Genomic DNA, 17201 nt, shown 5'->3' with positions numbered 1-17201 from the left:
GGGTTTAATTAAGCCCCTTAGCAGGATTCTTGCTAAAATTGGTTGATGCAAAGATGGAGGTAAGTTTAATCGCTCAGTTGGATCTGACACTTTGCAACCCCATGGATTGCAGCATGCCAGTCTTCCCTGTCCATCACCAACACCGACAGTGCTCAAATTCATGTCCATCCAATGTCCATCCAATCATCTCATCCTCTATTGTCCCCTTCTTCTCCTGCCTTCAGTCTTTCCCAGCATCAGGGTCTTTTCTAATGAGTCAGCTCTTTGCATTAGGTGGCCAAAGTATTGGAGCTTAAGCTTCAGAATCCACACTTCCAATAAATATTCAGGGTTGATTTCCCTTAGGAATGACTGGTTTGATCTCCTTTCAGTCCACAGGACTCTCAAGATTCTTCTCCAACACCACAGTTCAAAAGCATCAATTCTTCAGTGCTCAGCTTCTTTATGATCCAATTCTCACATCCATACATGACTACTGGAAAATAATAGCTTTGACTAGATGGACCTTTGTCAGCAAAGTAATGTCTCTGCTTTTTAATATGTTGTCTAGGTTTTTCATAGCTTTTCTTCCAAAGAGCAAGAATCTTTTAATTTCATGGCTTCAGTCACCATCTGCAGTTATTTGCGAGCCCAAGAAAATAAAGTCTGTCACTGTTTCCACTGTTTCCACTGTTTCTCCATCTATTTGAAATGAAGTGATAGGACCAGATGTCATAATCTTCATTTGTTGAATGTTGAGTTTTAAGCCTGCTTTTTCACTCTCCTCTTTCACTTTCATCAAGAGGCTCTTTAGTTCCTCTTCACTTTCTGCCATAAGGGTGGTGTCATCTGCATATCTGTTACTGATATTTCTCCCAGCAACCTTGATTCCGGCTTGTGCTTCATCTAGTCTGGCATTTCACATGATGTACTCTACAGATAAGTTAAATAAGCAGGGTTACAATATACAGTCTTGACATACTCCTTTCCCAATTTTGAACCAGCCCATTGTTCCATATTGGATTCTAACTATTGCTTCTTGACCTGCATATAGGTTTCTCAGGAGGCAGTGGGTAGTCTGGTATTCCCATCTCTAAGAATTTTCCAGTTTGTTGTGATCCACATAAAGGGTTTAGAGTAGTCAATGAAACAGTAGTAGATGTTTTTCTGGAATTCTCTGACTTATTCTATGATCCAGTGGATGTTGGCAATTTGATCTCTGGTGCGTATGCCTTTGAACATCTGGCAGTTCTCAGTTCACATACTTTTGAAGCCTAGTTTGGAAAATTTTGAGCATTATTTGGCTAGTGTATGAAATGAGTGCAATTGTACAGCCATTTGAACATTCTTGGGCTTGCCTTTCTTTGGGAATGGAATAAAAACTGACTTTTTCCAGTCCTGTGACCCCTGCTGTTTTCCAAATTTGCTGCCATATTGAGTGCAGCACTTTAACAACATCATCTTTTAGGATTTGAAATAGCTCAGCTGGGATTCCATCACCTCCACTAGCTTTGTTCACAGTGATGCCTCCTTAAGCCCACTTGACTTCGCCCTCCAAGATGTCTGACTCTAGGTGAGTGATCACACCATCGTGGTTATCTGGGTCATTAAGATCTTTTAATATAGTTCTTCTGTGTATTCTTGCCACCTCTTCTTAATATCTTCTGCTTCTGTTAGGTCCATACCATTTCTGCCCTTTATTGAGCCCATCTTTACATGAAACGTTCCCTTGGTATCTCTAATTTTCTTGAGATCTTTAGTCTTTCCCAGTTCTATTGCTTTCCTCTATTTCTTTGTATTGATCACTTAGGAAGGCTTTCGTATCTCTCCTTGCTATTCTATGGAACTCTGCATTCAGATGGGTACATCTTTCCTTTTCTCCTTCGCCTTTCGTGTCTCTTCTTTCCTCAGCTATTTGTAAGTCATCCTCAGATAACCATTTTGCCTTTTTGCATTTCTTTTTCTTGGGGGTGGTCTTGATCACTGCCTCCTATCCATTGTTACACACCTCTGTCCATAGTTCTTCAGGCACTCTGTCTATCAGATCTAATTCCTTGAATCTATTTGTCACTTCCACGGTATAACTGTAAGGTATTTTATTTAGGTCAGACCTGAATGGCCTAGTCATTTTCCCTGCTTTATTCAATTTAAGTCTGAATTTGGCCATAAGAGAGTTCATGAACTGAGCTACAGTCAGCTCCCAATCTTGTTTTTGCTAACTGTATAGAGCTTCTCCATTTTTGCCTGCAAAGAATATAATCAATCTGATTTGGTATTGACCACCTGGTGATGTCCACGTGTAGAGTTGTCTCTTGTGTTGTTGGAAGAGGGTATTTGCTATGACCAGTGTGTTCTCTTGGCAAAACTCTGTTACCCTTTGCTGTGTTTCACTTTGTACTCTAAGAACAAACTTGCCTGTTACTCCAGGTATCTCTTGACTTCCTACTTTTGCATTTCTATTCTCCTATGATGAAAATGACTCTTTTTTTTTTTTGGTTCTCAACCTGTTTAATGTGTAAAGGGGGGAAAAAGGCGGTAAGCAGACTTTTGGTCTGAATACATTCTCAGAATGCTGGCCATCCAAAGCATCATTCTGAACAGCTGATTATCTTCTGTGACTGGAGAGAGTTTCAGTTTTGAAAAGACCTAACTCCATGGACTGCAAGAAGATCCAACCAGTCCATTCTGAAGGAGATTAGCCCTGGGATTTCTTTGGAAGGAATGATGCTAAAGCTGCAACTCCAGTACTTTGGCCACCTCATGCTAAGAGTTGGGAGGGATTGGGGGCAGGAGGAAAGGGGGACGACCGAGGATGGGATGGCTAGATGGCATCACTGACTCGATAGACGTGAGTCTGAGTGAACTCCGGGAGTTGGTGATGGACAGGAAGCTCTGGCGTGCTGCGATTCATGGGGTCGCAAAGAATCAGACACGACTGAGTGACTGAACTGGACTGAACTGAATTTCATGGGATTATGGTGACTCATTAATCATTCAGAATTAAATACAGAAATTTAAATGCTCCGAGCAAACAGCAGGGGTGGGACTAATGCGACAGTAATAGCTGGAGTTGATGGGGCAAGAGGCAACCAATCATAAAATTTCTTTTCTCTTGTAACAAAGGGTTCACACTTTTAACATAAATTATACATTCATTATATAAACAAACCTGGCGGCTCAGATGCTAAAGCGTCTGCTTGCAATGCAGGAGACCCAGGTTCGATCCCTGGGTTGGGAAGATCCCCTGGAGAAGGAAATGGCAACCCACTCCAGTACTCTTGCCTGGAAAATCCCATGGACAGAGGAGCCTGGTAGGCTACAGTCCATGGGGTCGCAAAAAAGTCAGACATGACTGAGCGACTTCACTTCTTCACTTCACTTAATACATTCATTACGGTGTTTAAAAACAGTCAAGCCTAAATAAATTCTTCATACCATCGAGAAGAAATATACACACACTGACAACCTGCTTAAGCACAGAACATCTCCTTTGAGAGCTCTTGGCCAGGGCCACGCACATTTTACAGGGAGCTTTTGCTTCTCAAGCTTAGTGAAAGTCTGGCAATCATTTTGTATAAAAATAAGACTTAAATAAAAAACCTCACCAAACTAGGAATCTGATGTAGAAAATCAGTGACACCAGAGCGGCTAAAGCCTGTAGTTCTCAAACTTCAGTCGGAGTCCCAGTGACCTGCGAGACCCCGTCCCGAGTGTCTGAGGCCTAGTGGGGGGCCCAGTCCCTGAAGGCCCAGCCTGTTGCCCTGGGGACGACGCTGCGCTGCTGCTCCAGGAACCCTGACTGAGAACCCCTGGAAGGATGAGCACTGTCTCCGCCTCTGCTAGGCGAAGACCGAAGGCCGCGCTCTCGTCAGCGGCGGTTACCCTGCAGGCGAAGGCGGGAGGCTGTGCTCAGGAGTGACACCACCGCTGCTGCTTTATGGTCAGAGAGGGCGGCCGGGGCTTGCGGTCAGGGAGTGCTGCTCTGCCAGCATGCTATGCGGTTTACAACTAAAGCCATGGACAACGTGTTTGAGCGTCAGGCACTCAGTCGTGTCCGACTCTTTGCAACTCCGTGGACGGTGGCCCGCCGAGGCTCCTCTGTCTGTGGGGGTTCTCCAAGGCAAGAATACCGGAATGGGTTGCCATTCCCTTCTCCAGGAGATCTTCCCAACCCAGGGACTGAACCCAGGTCTCCTGCATTGTAGCTGGGTTCTTTACCATCTGAGTCACCAGGGAAGCCCCCAATATACTTGACGTGTGTATTTAATGCTGGAAATTCACCCTAAGGGACAGACAGAGGGTGTGAAAGGAAAACGCACCATAACTGAGCCGTCCTTGGAAATGAGGTGTTTTTTTTTTCCCCTCCCAAATACCTTCAATTTAAAGTAACTTCAAACCCAAGCATTCTGGGAGGTAAACAGTCTGGTAGCTACGAGGGATGAGAGGCAGGATGCGCCCCAGTACGACCGTTGGACCACTGGGGTCTGGCCACTCCAGTGACTCTACAGCTGGGCCTTGGACACGAGAGCCCCAGGCAGCTGGAAGACACACGAATCCTTAGGTTCCCACGTGAAGGCACCGTGCCCGTCACGAAGGGGCACCCCTGATAGCCTCTCTGAACCGGGCTGGGCAGAGCCACACCAGAGTCTGGCTCAAGGAGGCAGCCCAGAGCAGTGCCCGGGCCTCCAGGCCACAGGGGTCCCTCTCGTCTAGCCCAGCGCCTGACACCACACAAGACAAGACACTGGCCAATCTCAGAGACAGAGGGGCTTGCCACTGGGGTGAGAACCCTAGAAGGGGCTGACCCAAAACCCAGAACTCTCAACTCTCGGTGAACTTCATTTAAAATGAGTTCTTCCAAGTAAAACGCATGGCCAAGTTCTAAGCACAGCAAGCAAAAGCCCCAGGGGAGGTGGCTCCGCGTTCTGCCAGTCTGTGCTGGGCCCTGCGTCACCCCAAGACACCGCGGTGAGCTCCCTCAAAGTGCCACTGCATGTCGGCGTGGGGAAGCTCAGTTTGGCCAAACCATTCAACACCAGATTCCTCCTGGCGAGTCCCTACGTATGCCCATCCCGCCCTCCCCGGCCTCTTCTGTCCGGCCCTGCACCCTTGGCCTAAAGTGCCACCTGCCCAACATTGAGGGCAGCCGCGCAGAGCTCAGGTCACCGGGGTGAGCTGGTGGCCAACAGGAAAGGGCTCCTCTCCACCCATCTCACAGTCCTGCACCACTGGGAAGCAACAACAAAAAAAGGAAATTGCCCAATCTCATCATCATATGCCCCACACTGAACACTTAAAGGCAACACTTAAAGGCAAATCATCATCTTAAAGTACTACATTTAGGGATTCAGTTAAAATATACACGGGTTTTGTCTTCTCCTTGATCCGACTGTTGCTATTGCTTCTTCTGAGGACAAGAAAAAGAACTGATACCCTAAAAAAAGAACTCAATTTGTTTAAAAAAAAAGAGCAACAATGCGGGGTGGGGGTGGAGCCGGAAATGTGTGCCCTCTCCCACTCCCGCCCACCCCGTTTCCTTTTGGCTCACAAAGTTGTTTTTTTTTTCCCCCTCTTCGCTGTCGTGCGGCTCTCGCGGCCACCATCCAGCCATCCGTCCCTCCGTCAGTTCCAAGCGGCGGGCTTCAGGAGGCGTCTCTGGATATCCACCTGCTCTCGGTGAGGAAGTTCAGGATCCACTTCTTGAGGACTTTATCCAGGTAGCTGGGCAGGCGGCTCTTGGAGGGGATGCCCTGGCGCTTCGGCAGGTCGTCCTTGATGATGATGGTCTTCACGGTCACGAAGTGCTTGGGGCTCAGGTTCAGCGAGCTGCACAGCACCTTCTCGCCGTCTGACAGGAGCTCGAAGCCCGGCAGGTGCTCGATGTCCGCGAACTCGCGGTTCAGGCCGTCCTCCTTGCCGCGCTTGGCGCCCCCCGCCGCCGCCGCCTTGTTCTTGCGCTTTTCCCGCTTGTGCCGGGCTGCCTCTACTCTGCCAACTCCTCCATCTTGGTGATGCCTTGCGCCGGTAGGGCTGCAGCTTGCGGATCTTGGCGCGCAGCATCTTCTCCTTGTGCATGTGCTCGAACAGGTCGTCGAACTCCTTGCACGACATGAACTGGTAGACAGGCCGCAGCTTCAGCCGCAGCTCTTTCACCTTGGTGACCTTGCACCGCGCCGCCGCTCCTTCTCCTTGTCCTTGCCCAGGAAGGCGGGCACCAGGTTGTAGTCGCGGGCGATGTTCTTGCACGGCTGCCGCTCGCGGAACTTGCACACGGACATGTCCACGTGCGCGCGCTTCAGCTCGATCTCCACGTCGTTGCCTAGTTGACGGAGAGCCTGCTGATGAGCGTCTTGGCGTTCTGGTCGTACTCGATCTCGTAGTCGTCTGGCAGAGGCACGTAGTCCAGCTGCTGCTGCTCGGCCACCAAGATGTGTAATGCTCCATCACTTCCTGGGGGGTCCGGGAAGCGCCGACGTGAGTTGCCATGTCCTCCCAGTTCCCGAAGCCGAACTGCTCGGTGGCATCCAGCAGCAGCTGCTCCTCGCGGCTGGTCCAGCCCCCATTGCCTCGGGCCCCCAGAGCGTGAAGCGCCCGCCGTCCATCAGCTGGTAGCCGCGGTAGCAGCGGTGGTGGTGGTGGTGGTGGCGGCGGCGGATCTCGGCGCCGGCGGAGAAGCACCCGGGGCAGGGGCACAGCTCGATGTCCTGGCACTCGGTGCAGCGGAAGCGCAGCGGGCTCACCTCGGCCAGGCAGTACATGCAGTACTTCTTGCCGAGCTCGCCATCTTCTGCCGCCCGGAGCTCCAGCGAAACCGCGGGCCGCCACCACCTCGGCCGCCCCGCCTCAGGCGCCTGCTGCTGACATTTTTCTTTTCTTTTTTTTTTTTTGGGTGATAATTCTGGGAGTCTTGTAGATCTTTATAGAACCGTTCAGCTTCAGCTTCTTTGGCGTTAGTGATTGGGCATAGACTTGGATTCCGGTGATATTGAATGATTTGACTTGGAAAGGAACAAAGATCATTTTGTTGTTTTAGAGATTGCACCCAAGTACTCCATTTCTGAGTCTTCTGTTGACTATGAGGGCTACTCCATTTGTTCTAAGGGATTCTACTGCCCACAGTAGTAGATGTAATGATCGTCTGAATTAAATTCACCCATTCTGGTCCACCTTACTTCACTTAGTCCTAAAATGTTGATGGTCACTCTTGCTAGCTCCTGTTTGACCACTTCCAATTTACCTTGATTCTTGGATCTAGCATTCCAGGTTCTTATGCAATATTGTTCTTTACAGCATGGGACTTAACATTCACCACCAGACACAGCCATGACTGAGCATTGTTTCTGCTTTGGCTCAGCCTCTTCATTCTTTCTGGAGCTAGTTCTTTGCTGTTTTCCAGTAGCCTATTGGGCACCTACAGACCTGAGGAGTTCATCTTTCAGTGTCATATCTTATTGCCTTTTCATATTGTTCATTGGGTTCTCAAGGCAAGAATACTGAAGTGGTTTGCCATTCCCTTTCCAGTGGACCACATTTTGTCAGAACTCTCCACCATGGCTCATCTGTCTTGGGTGGCCCTACACGACATGGCTTGTAGTTTCAATGAGTTAGACAAGGCTGCGGTCCATGTGATCAAATTTTGGAGCATAGAAAGGTTTATTATAGGGCTATGCAAGTAGCTGTGTGGTTTATACTCTTAAAAAATCCCTAACTCCCAGAAGGGTTTCAGCAAAGCATTTTAAAAGGCAAGGAGGGGAGGAGGGGCTGGTTGGTTGTTACAAACTGCTTACTGCAGGAATCTTTTATTGTTGCAGCCGGCCACATAAGTCAGGTCATGGATGTTCCTATAAACCTCCAACAAGACCAATGTTATTCTCTGTTCTGCAATATTTTTTAATCTCTATATGAATGGAAAAGTGTCACACCCTTAAAGGTCGGAGTCTTGGACTATCCTGTATATTTCAGGTTATAGCCAATATTCTTAAAGCAAGTGGAATACAATACAAAGGTTAAAGTAAAAGAAACAGGTTTATTATAGATTGAGATTTGTTCTTCCCTATTACATTCACAGAGGTAGAAGTCTCAAGCAGATTTAAAGGAAAATATTTTATCCAGGTTTCATAATTTTCTCCAGCAGAAGTATTAGTCAGAAAATTACCTTGTTCCTTATTACCAATAGCACTTGCAACCATGACTTTTTACACACTTTTATAAAACACTTTTTATCTTTTCTTCATTTTTAGAAATGTAGGATGGGAGAGGGACTGTAGTGTCTATTCAGCGAGTCATCTTGAAAAGGAAGCCTTATTCAGCATATGATATATATTATATATAAAATATTATAATATGACTCTGAAAAAATTACTACAGCTAGGAACTTACCGTCTAGGTGATGGTTACTGACCACAATCAGAAGGACAGTATAGGATGTTAACTTCTCCCTGAGCAGCTTTGCACTCAGAAACAACACCCAGGCAACTCTTGAGAGTAAGGGAAGTTTTTCTAAGTGTATTAGTCAGATTTCTTCCATGAAATATCTATCTAGTCTATCTATCTAAATTATAAAACACTGGCTCACACAATTATGGAGGCTGAGAAGTCTGAAGTCCAGAACTGACAAGCTGGAGCCCCAGGAGGGTCAATGGTGTGGTTCTAAGAGCTGATGTTTGTTAAGTCGGAAGGCAGGAAAAAGACTGATTTCCCATTTCATGGCAGTCAGGTAGGAGAACAGAGAAGGCAATGGCCCCCCACTCCAGTCCTCTTGCCTGGAAAATCCCATGGACGGAGGAGCCTGGTGGGCCTCAGTCCATGGGGTTGCTAAGAGTCGGACACGACTGAGCGACTTCACTTTCACTTTTCATTTTCATGCACTGCAGAAGGAAATGGCAACCCACTCCAGTGTTCTTGCCTGGAGAATCCCAGGGACGGGGGAGCCTGGTGGGCTGCCATCTATGGGGTTGCACAGAACTGGACACAACTGAAGCGACTTCGCAGCAGCAGGTAGGAGAAGCTTCCCCTCACTAGAGGAAGAGTCAGCTTTTTTGTTCTGTTCAGGTTTTCACTGATTAGATGAGGCCTGCTCATGAAATTAAAAGATGCTTACTCCTTGGAAGAAAAGTTATGACCAACCTAGATAGCATATTGAAAAGCAGAGACATTACTTTGCCAACAAAGGTCCATCTAGTCAAGGCTATGGTTTTTCCAGTGGTCATGTATGGATGTGAGAGTTGGACTGTGAAGAAGGCTGAGTGCCGAAGAATTGATGCTTTTGAACTGTGGTGTTGGAGAAGACTCTTGAGAGTCCCTTGGACTGCAAGGAGATCCAACCAGTCCATTCTGAAGGAGATCCGCCCTGGGATTTCTTCGGAGGGAATGATGCTGAAGCTGGAGCTCCAGTACTTTGGCCACCTCATGCGAAGAGTTGACTCATTGGAAAAGACTCTGATGCTGGGAGGGATACGGGGCAGGAGGAGAACGGGACGACAGAGAATGAGATGGCTGGATGGCATCACTGACTTGATGGACGTGAGTTTGAGTGAACTCTGGGAGTTGGTGATGGACAGGGAGGCCTGGCGTGCTGCGATTCATGGGGTCGCAAAGAGTCAGACTGAGCAACTGAACTGAACTGAACCCACACTGGGGCGGGCAATCTGCTTTACTTAATCTACCAAGTCAAATTTTAAAATTTTTTTAGGATTGTGAATGATTTGATTATTTTAAGTTGCTTTCTATGTACTTATATTGTGCAAGAAAATATATTAATCAAGGAAAACAGTAATTTTTAAAAATTGAAGTGTAGTTGCTTTGAACTGTGGTGTCAGTTTCTACTGCATAGCAAAGTAAACTAGCCATACACATGCATGCACGTGAGCTCAGTCGCTTCAGCTGTGCCCAACTCTTTCGACCCCGTAGACTGTAGGCCGCCAGGCCCCTCTGTCCGTGGGATTCTCCAGGCAAGAACACTGGATTGGGTTGCCATGCCCTCCTCCAGGGGGTCTCCCTGACCCAGGGGTCGAAGCTGCATCTCTTACGTCTCCTGCATTGGCAGGCCGGTGTTTTAGCGCTAGCACCACCTGGGAAGCCCATATATATATACCTATATACCCTCTTTTCTGGATTTCCTTCCCATTTAGCACCAAATAGAGTCCCCTGTGTTCTGCAGTAGGTTCTCATTGCTTATCTGCTTTATACATAGTGGTGTATGTACATCAACCCCAATCTCCGAATTTATCCAGCCCCCCACCCCTTTCCTCCTCGGTAGGACCAAGAGGCCATCATACAGAATGCAGTAAGTCAGAAAGAGGAAAATATCCTGTATAATAATACATGTGTTACCTAGAAAAACGTTTAAGATCATATTATTTGCAAAGGAGAAAGAAGACACATGTAGAGAACAAGTATATGAATACCAAATCAAATGTTAATCTCACCCAGAAACACCCTCACAGACACACTCAGAATGTTGTTTGACAGATACCTGAATAATTCATGACTTGGTGAAGTTGACACAGATTATCCATCCAAGCAGGTAAAGTCACTGTAAAACAAGAGGAGTCTCAAGGATGAGCAGATTAAGAAAAGCTGAAGGTCAACAGGAGTGGAGAGGGAGCCAGTAATGCGAAAAACTTGAGGGTTGAGTGAACATAATCCAGTAGGTGAAAAGGAGGTGTAGCCGTTTGAATAGTATTCACCAAAATTCACGTTCACCCAGAAACTCAAAAGGTGACTATATTGAATAGAGGTCTTTACAGATGTAACTAGTTAAAATGAGGTCATCCAGCAAACCCAATGGCTAATATTCTTAAATGGACGAGGAGATGTGGAGACCCACAGACACATACAGGGGGGAGGAGGCATGTGGAGATGGAGGAGAGACTGGAGTGGCACAGCTACAAGCCCAGGAAAGTCGGACTGCCAGCAACCACCATGCACAGGAGAACCAGATTCGGCTTTGGAGTCTCCAGAAAGAATCAACCCTGCTAACCCCTTGATCTCAGACTTTGCCTCCTGACTTGAGGCAATAAATTTCTGGTGTTTCTTAAACTCCATCACTTGTGGCAGTTTGTTACAGAGCCCTAGGAAACTAACACAGAAAGTGTTTCTGAAATGTTTGTGTATAAAATGTGCAGGGGAATCAGTGAGATGGAGATGGGGGTCAGGAGGGGAAAACCACAAATGGCATGTGAACCACAGAAAATATTTTCTATATTATGAGACTCAAAGGAAGCAGACAACTGAATATCGGTAAGAGAGTGAAATAATGAGATTTATGTTTTTATAAAGATCCCTCCGAGGCCAGCTGAGCATCTGAGGCTGAAGGTCAGATGCCCAGTGAGAAGGCTATTGTGGAGAAACAGGCTAGAGAGGATGGTGGCCAGAATTCTGTAACAGATAAAGGAATGCAGATATGCAAATAGATCAGAAGATAACAGAACCATAACGGTAAATTTGATGATTGTATAACCATACACAGCACACATGGAAAAAATTAATCTTGACCCTTGTGTCTCATAAACATACACACACACACACACACACACACACACACACACACACACACACACACACACACAATCCTAAATTGATGTTAGATCTAAATGTGAAAGCAAAAGCATAAAACTTCTCAGAATAGCATGGAAGATTTATTCATGACCTTAATTAAGGACAGCAAAGATTTCTTAAAAAAGATACCACAAAGAAAATTAAGACAATTTTAATATACTAAATTCAAGAATTGAAAATCTATAAAAGAAAAGCAAAAACATATGTGGTAGAAATGTCAGAATGTAAGATTTTTGCAATATATATCTAACACCGTAAAATTTCTAAAGAACCTCTATAGGTTCGTTAGTAAAAGACAGAAAGCCTAATTTTAGAGAAGTGGGCAATAGACTGGAATATGCCCTTCATGAAAAAGTCTATCCAAATGCTCAAAAACGTGAAAAGGTGATCAGTTATATTAATCATCAGGGAAATGCAAATTAAAGCCACGGTGAAAAGTCTCTACTCCCCCCACCGCCAAAATGGCTGAGTATTTAGGAGGTGCTGATGGAAACTCTCACACACCCTTTTAGGAATGTTACTCTCTGGCAGCATTTGCTAGACCGGAAAACAAGTAATCACATGTGTAGGTATATATATATACCCCATATGGGTACACCAAAAGGAGTTTATGCAAATGTTAATGGACAGGGAGGCCTGGTGTGCTGCGATTCATGGGGTCACATTGGACGCAACTGAGTGACTGAACTGAATAGCAAAATTATTCATAAAAACTAAACACTGGAATAAATCCAAATATCCAAAGAAGGAAATACATTCTGGTAAAGTTATATGGTAGAATACTTTGAATCCATAAAAAGTAATAAACTGCTATATATAACTACACAGATGAGGTTCCCAAATGTAGTGCTGATTGAAAGAATCCAGACACAGAGAATAGATACTATTTGACTCCATTCATATTAAGTTCAAAATTGGCAAGGCTAATTTTTTGCTGGTAGATTAGTGATGGATACCTTTGTAGGGTGGGCAGAAGGATTGGATACCAGAGAGCTTCTGGTGTGTTGATAATGTTTTATTTCTTCAAATGTGTGTCAGTTACCTGGACATGTTCAATTTGTGAAAGTCTTCTAACTCTAAAATGGATTTGCCTGCTTTTTTTTTTTCCTAATAAAAAAGGTTGGTATTATATATGAAAAATGTAATTATCTGTTGGATTTTTGTTGTCTTTAGTTTTAATGAATATATGTGTGTGTATGTGTGTGTGTTTGGAGGAATATGAAATTAAAAATAGAATGACATTATATGACATTGTAGACCAATGGCATCCCTTCATATGGGTCATACTAAAGTTTTATTTCAATGCGTAATTTTATTTTTAAAGGAAAATGTGAAAGTGATTACCAAGAGAAGATATACCAGGAGAAAATACAGAAGTATTCAGTGAATCATATGTAAGTTTTTAGAAGAATCTGAAGAATGCCAGTTGGGGTCTAAAATAATGCACTTTGAAGGATACAAAGTGAAGTAGACATATTGCTGTCTTAGGGTGGGCCGACTGGACTCAGAAATCAATTGTTGGGGACTTCCCTGGTGGTCCAGTGGCTAAGATTCAGTGGCTCCCAATGCAGGGGGTCTGGATTCAATTCCTCCTCAGGGAACTAGATCCCACATACAACAACTAAGAGTTTGCTTGCTGCAACTAAAGACCTGGTGCAGCCAAATAAATAAATATTTTTAAAAAATCAGTTGTCAGAACCTTGGTAATATCACCCTAGTTGATAATTTGGTCCTCATATTAACCAGTGCAAAAATATCTAAGTCGTAGTATTCAGTTCAGTTCAGTTCAGTCACTCAGTCGTGTCCTGACGCTTTGTGACCGTGTTGACTGCAGCACGCCAGGTTTCCCTGTCCATCACCAACTCCCGGAGCTTACTCAAACTTGTCCGTCAAGTCAGTGATGCCATCCAACCATCTCATCTTCTGTCATCCCCTTCTCCTGCCTTCAATCTTTCCCAGCATCAGGGTCTTTTTTTTTTTTTTTAAATTTTAAAATCTTTAATTCTTACATGCGTTCCCAAACATGACCCCCCCCCCCACCTCCCTCCCCACAACATCTCTCTGGGTCATCCCTATGCACCAGCCCCAAGCATGCTGCACCCTACGTCAGACATGGACTGGCGATTCAATTCTTACATGATAGTATACATGTTAGAATTCCCATTCTCCCAAATCATCCCACCCTCTCCCTCTCCCTCTGAGTCCAAAAGTCCGTTATACACATCTGTGTCTTTTTTCCTGTCTTGCATACAGGGTCATCATTGCCATCTTCCTAAATTCCATATATATGTGTTAGTATACTGTATTGGTGTTTTTCTTTCTGGCTTACTTCACTCTGTATAATCGGCTCCAGTTTCATCCATCTCATCAGAACTGATTCAAATGTGTTCTTTTTAACGGCTGAGTAATACTCCATTGTGTATATGTACCACAGCTTTCTTATCCATTCATCTGCTGATGGACATCTAGGTTGTTTCCATGTCCTGGCTATTATAAACAGTGCTGCGACGAACATTGGGGTACATGTGTCTCTTTCAATTCTGGTTTCCTCAGTGTGTATGCCCAGCAGTGGGATTGCTGGGTCATAAGGTAGTTCTATTTGCAATTTTTTAAGGAATCTCCACACTGTTCTCCATAGTGGCTGTACTAGTTTGCATTCCCACCAACAGTGTAGGAGGGTTCCCTTTTCTCCACACCCTCTCCAGCATTTATTGCTTGCAGATTTTTGGATCGCAGCCATTCTGACTGGTGTGAAGTGAGGATTTGCCTGCTTTTCTGTACATATGTTATATTGCAATAAAAAGCTTATCTAAAATACATCGACTTAAATTTTTTTTCTAGTTGATTTACAGTGTTTTGTTAGTTTCTGATATACAACCAAGTGATTCAATTATTAATTTTCATTACAATTTATTACAGGATATTGAATGTAGTTCCCCATGCTATACAGTGGGATCTTGTTGATTATCTATTTTATATACAGTAGTGTGTGTGTGTTAATCCCAAACTCCTCTATCCCTCCCCAACCCCTTCCCCTTTTGGTAACCGTAAGTTTTTTTTCTACATCTGTTTCTGTTTTGTAAATATGTTGACTTGTGTCATAGTTTAGGTATATATTTTTTAAAGTATAATAATTTCATGAATTACATATTATAAGCCCTCTTCATCACCCCCAGCCCCACCATAGGAATAACCAAGCTAGTATCAAGGTGGTAAGAAATTTCCAGGATTTAAGAACCTCAAAACTGCTGCTAAATGCAAAGTACTCTAAATAAGCTTCACTGTTGTTGAGTTTAAGATAGATACTAGGAATATTTATCTTTTGTTGCTATTTTAATTAAGTATTTTAAAAATTATCTAGTTCTTGAGTTGGTAAAAATTCTCATCAATAGTTTTTTACTACATTGGATTTTTAAGATAAAGCACAGAAGTTTAAAAAGAAAAGCTAATAATTCTCCTCCCGTCTCACTCCTATGTGTGATCACCCATTCTTCTGTACTTTTTTTATTGTCAAATAGGCAAAAATAAATATACATGTATGGTCCTCTCTATGCCATTTTTTATACAAATGGGATTAAATCAGCTACTTACATGTCAACCTATTTAATCATGGGTTTGTGCACATAAAATTAATTTATTTTAAAAAACATATTTTACAATGTGGCAGATTAAAGAATGCCACCGATTCTTTGCTAATCCTTCCACTGAGTGGTAGAATCTAAAGTCCCTCTCCTTAACTTTGGGCTGGACTTGGTGACTTACTTGCCTAATCAACAGATGGAGACAGAAGCCATGTTATTTAAAGCTTTCACCTTTGTCCCTTGGAACCTGGGAACTATGCTGTGAGGAAGGCCAAACAGCTCCATTCAGAGACCCCATGGAGTGACCCATTTGGAGAAGATCCCTGGCATATGCTGGCTAAGCATCCACCGAGAGCCAGAACCAACTCCTCAGTCTTATGAGTGAGAGTGAGTCTACAAAGTGTTTCCTCTTCCAGCCTCAGAAGAGCTGGACCAGCTGATGTTGCCCAGGGCAGAGAACGGCTGTTTTTGCCATGCCCCATTCAAACTGCTCATTCATGAGCAAAATGAGTAATTCTCATTGTTTTAAACCACTTGGTCTTGTGGAGGTTTGCTGCAAATCAATAGATAACCAGAATGCAAGGAATCAGAATATCTAGACATCTTAATTTACTCATTATGAAACCACCCCACTATGTATAAACATTTCCGTTAGATTTCAGGTTGTTTTCCCCCTGACTTCTAATAATCTTGCAACATACAATAAATACTACTGAAGTATCTGTTTACTGCATTTGATGCTGCTGGCTTTCCCTCAAACATCCTGTGGTTTGTTCTGTGGTACATGATTTATAGAACAGACATAATATCTGAGTGTTTCTAAACTTTCAGGCTTACCATATTGATCCATCAATCCTCCCCATTCTATTTTTCTGATGCTTTTTACTAGTGACAGATGCTGACTCTTTTTTCCACATATCAAGAAAAACACTTAGTTTGATTTTTAACAAAATCAACAGGATGAGTCATGGCATTCTTTAAAGTTTAATCTCTCTTTTTAGAACTCTTTGAATTTAATTGCCATCATGCTACATCACCTTTTGCATGTTTTAGAAAAATTAGTACAATACTCCCTGAAAAAAGCTTTCTGAGTCCACAAAATTTGAATTCTTTGCCATTTATCCAGAATTTGCTTGAGGTCAGAAAATACTGCATTTTTTTTCCTACTCTCTGATAAGAAAACCAATATTTTGGCAAGTTTTTTTCTTCTCTTCATTATTAAGGTGATTTCAAAGCACAAAGCTGGCTGTGTGTACACTCAGTATAATTTCAACAAAATTTGTTTGCTGCTTTTCAGATATGGTTCATGATATGATTTGGTGCTTGCTGTGGCATTATAACTTCCTCACGCTTTTTTCAAGGTCCATAAGAACTAAGGGGGACGATTTCCTCTGGAACCATACGGCCCCTATTATTTTGACAATTTAAACATGGAAGTCAAACTTCATGTTTCTGCTGCTTGCACTTTGTTTGTTTTTTTTTTTTTAAGTTTTTTTATTTTTTAAATTTTAAAATCTTTAATTCTTACATGCGTTCCCAAACATGAACCCCCTCCCACCTCCCTCCCCATAACATCTCTCTGGGTCATCCCCATGCACCAGCCCCAAGCATGCTGTATCCTGCGTCAGACATAGACTAGTGATTTAATTCTTACATGATAGTATAGGGCACCGTGGGGGAAAACACCACATTCACATATGAAATAAAGAATCCAGTGAGGCTGGGAAGTGGCCAGGTTGGCTACTTACCAAAGACTTACAAGGTGTATTTACTCCAGTATGTTGATTACATAGAAGACCTTAGTCTCAGTATTTTCATTCATTTCAATCCCACCATTCAAGATAACAGTAAAGGTAGCATAAATGAATATTAGAATGCCAGCTTCTTCATTGTAATGACTAATGTAGAAAGCACACACATCTGAAATCCCTCTGTTATATAAACATCTACACTGGAATATAATACCTAGGAGCAACCAATAAAGAATCTATACAAAGAGATACATTAAAATTGCAGATAAAATGAAATTCCTAAGTAATGTTCAAGAGACCCAGAAGGCAAAATAAAGAAAACAGAAAAAAG

The 17201-nt window shown here is 43.7% G+C and overlaps 1 pseudogene; it reads right to left on the bottom strand.

Moving 5' to 3' along the window:
- Window positions 1–5544: 5544 nt before the first annotated feature.
- Window positions 5545–8168, bottom strand: LOC101113627 (transcriptional adapter 2-beta-like; annotated as a pseudogene).
- Between the last annotated feature and the right edge of the window lie 9033 nt (window positions 8169–17201).

This window comes from Ovis aries, chromosome 18, assembly GCF_016772045.2.
Source record: "Ovis aries strain OAR_USU_Benz2616 breed Rambouillet chromosome 18, ARS-UI_Ramb_v3.0, whole genome shotgun sequence".
In the NCBI taxonomy this organism is placed as follows: Eukaryota; Metazoa; Chordata; class Mammalia; order Artiodactyla; family Bovidae; genus Ovis; species Ovis aries.
This window is presented reverse-complemented; position numbering and strand designations above follow the sequence as displayed.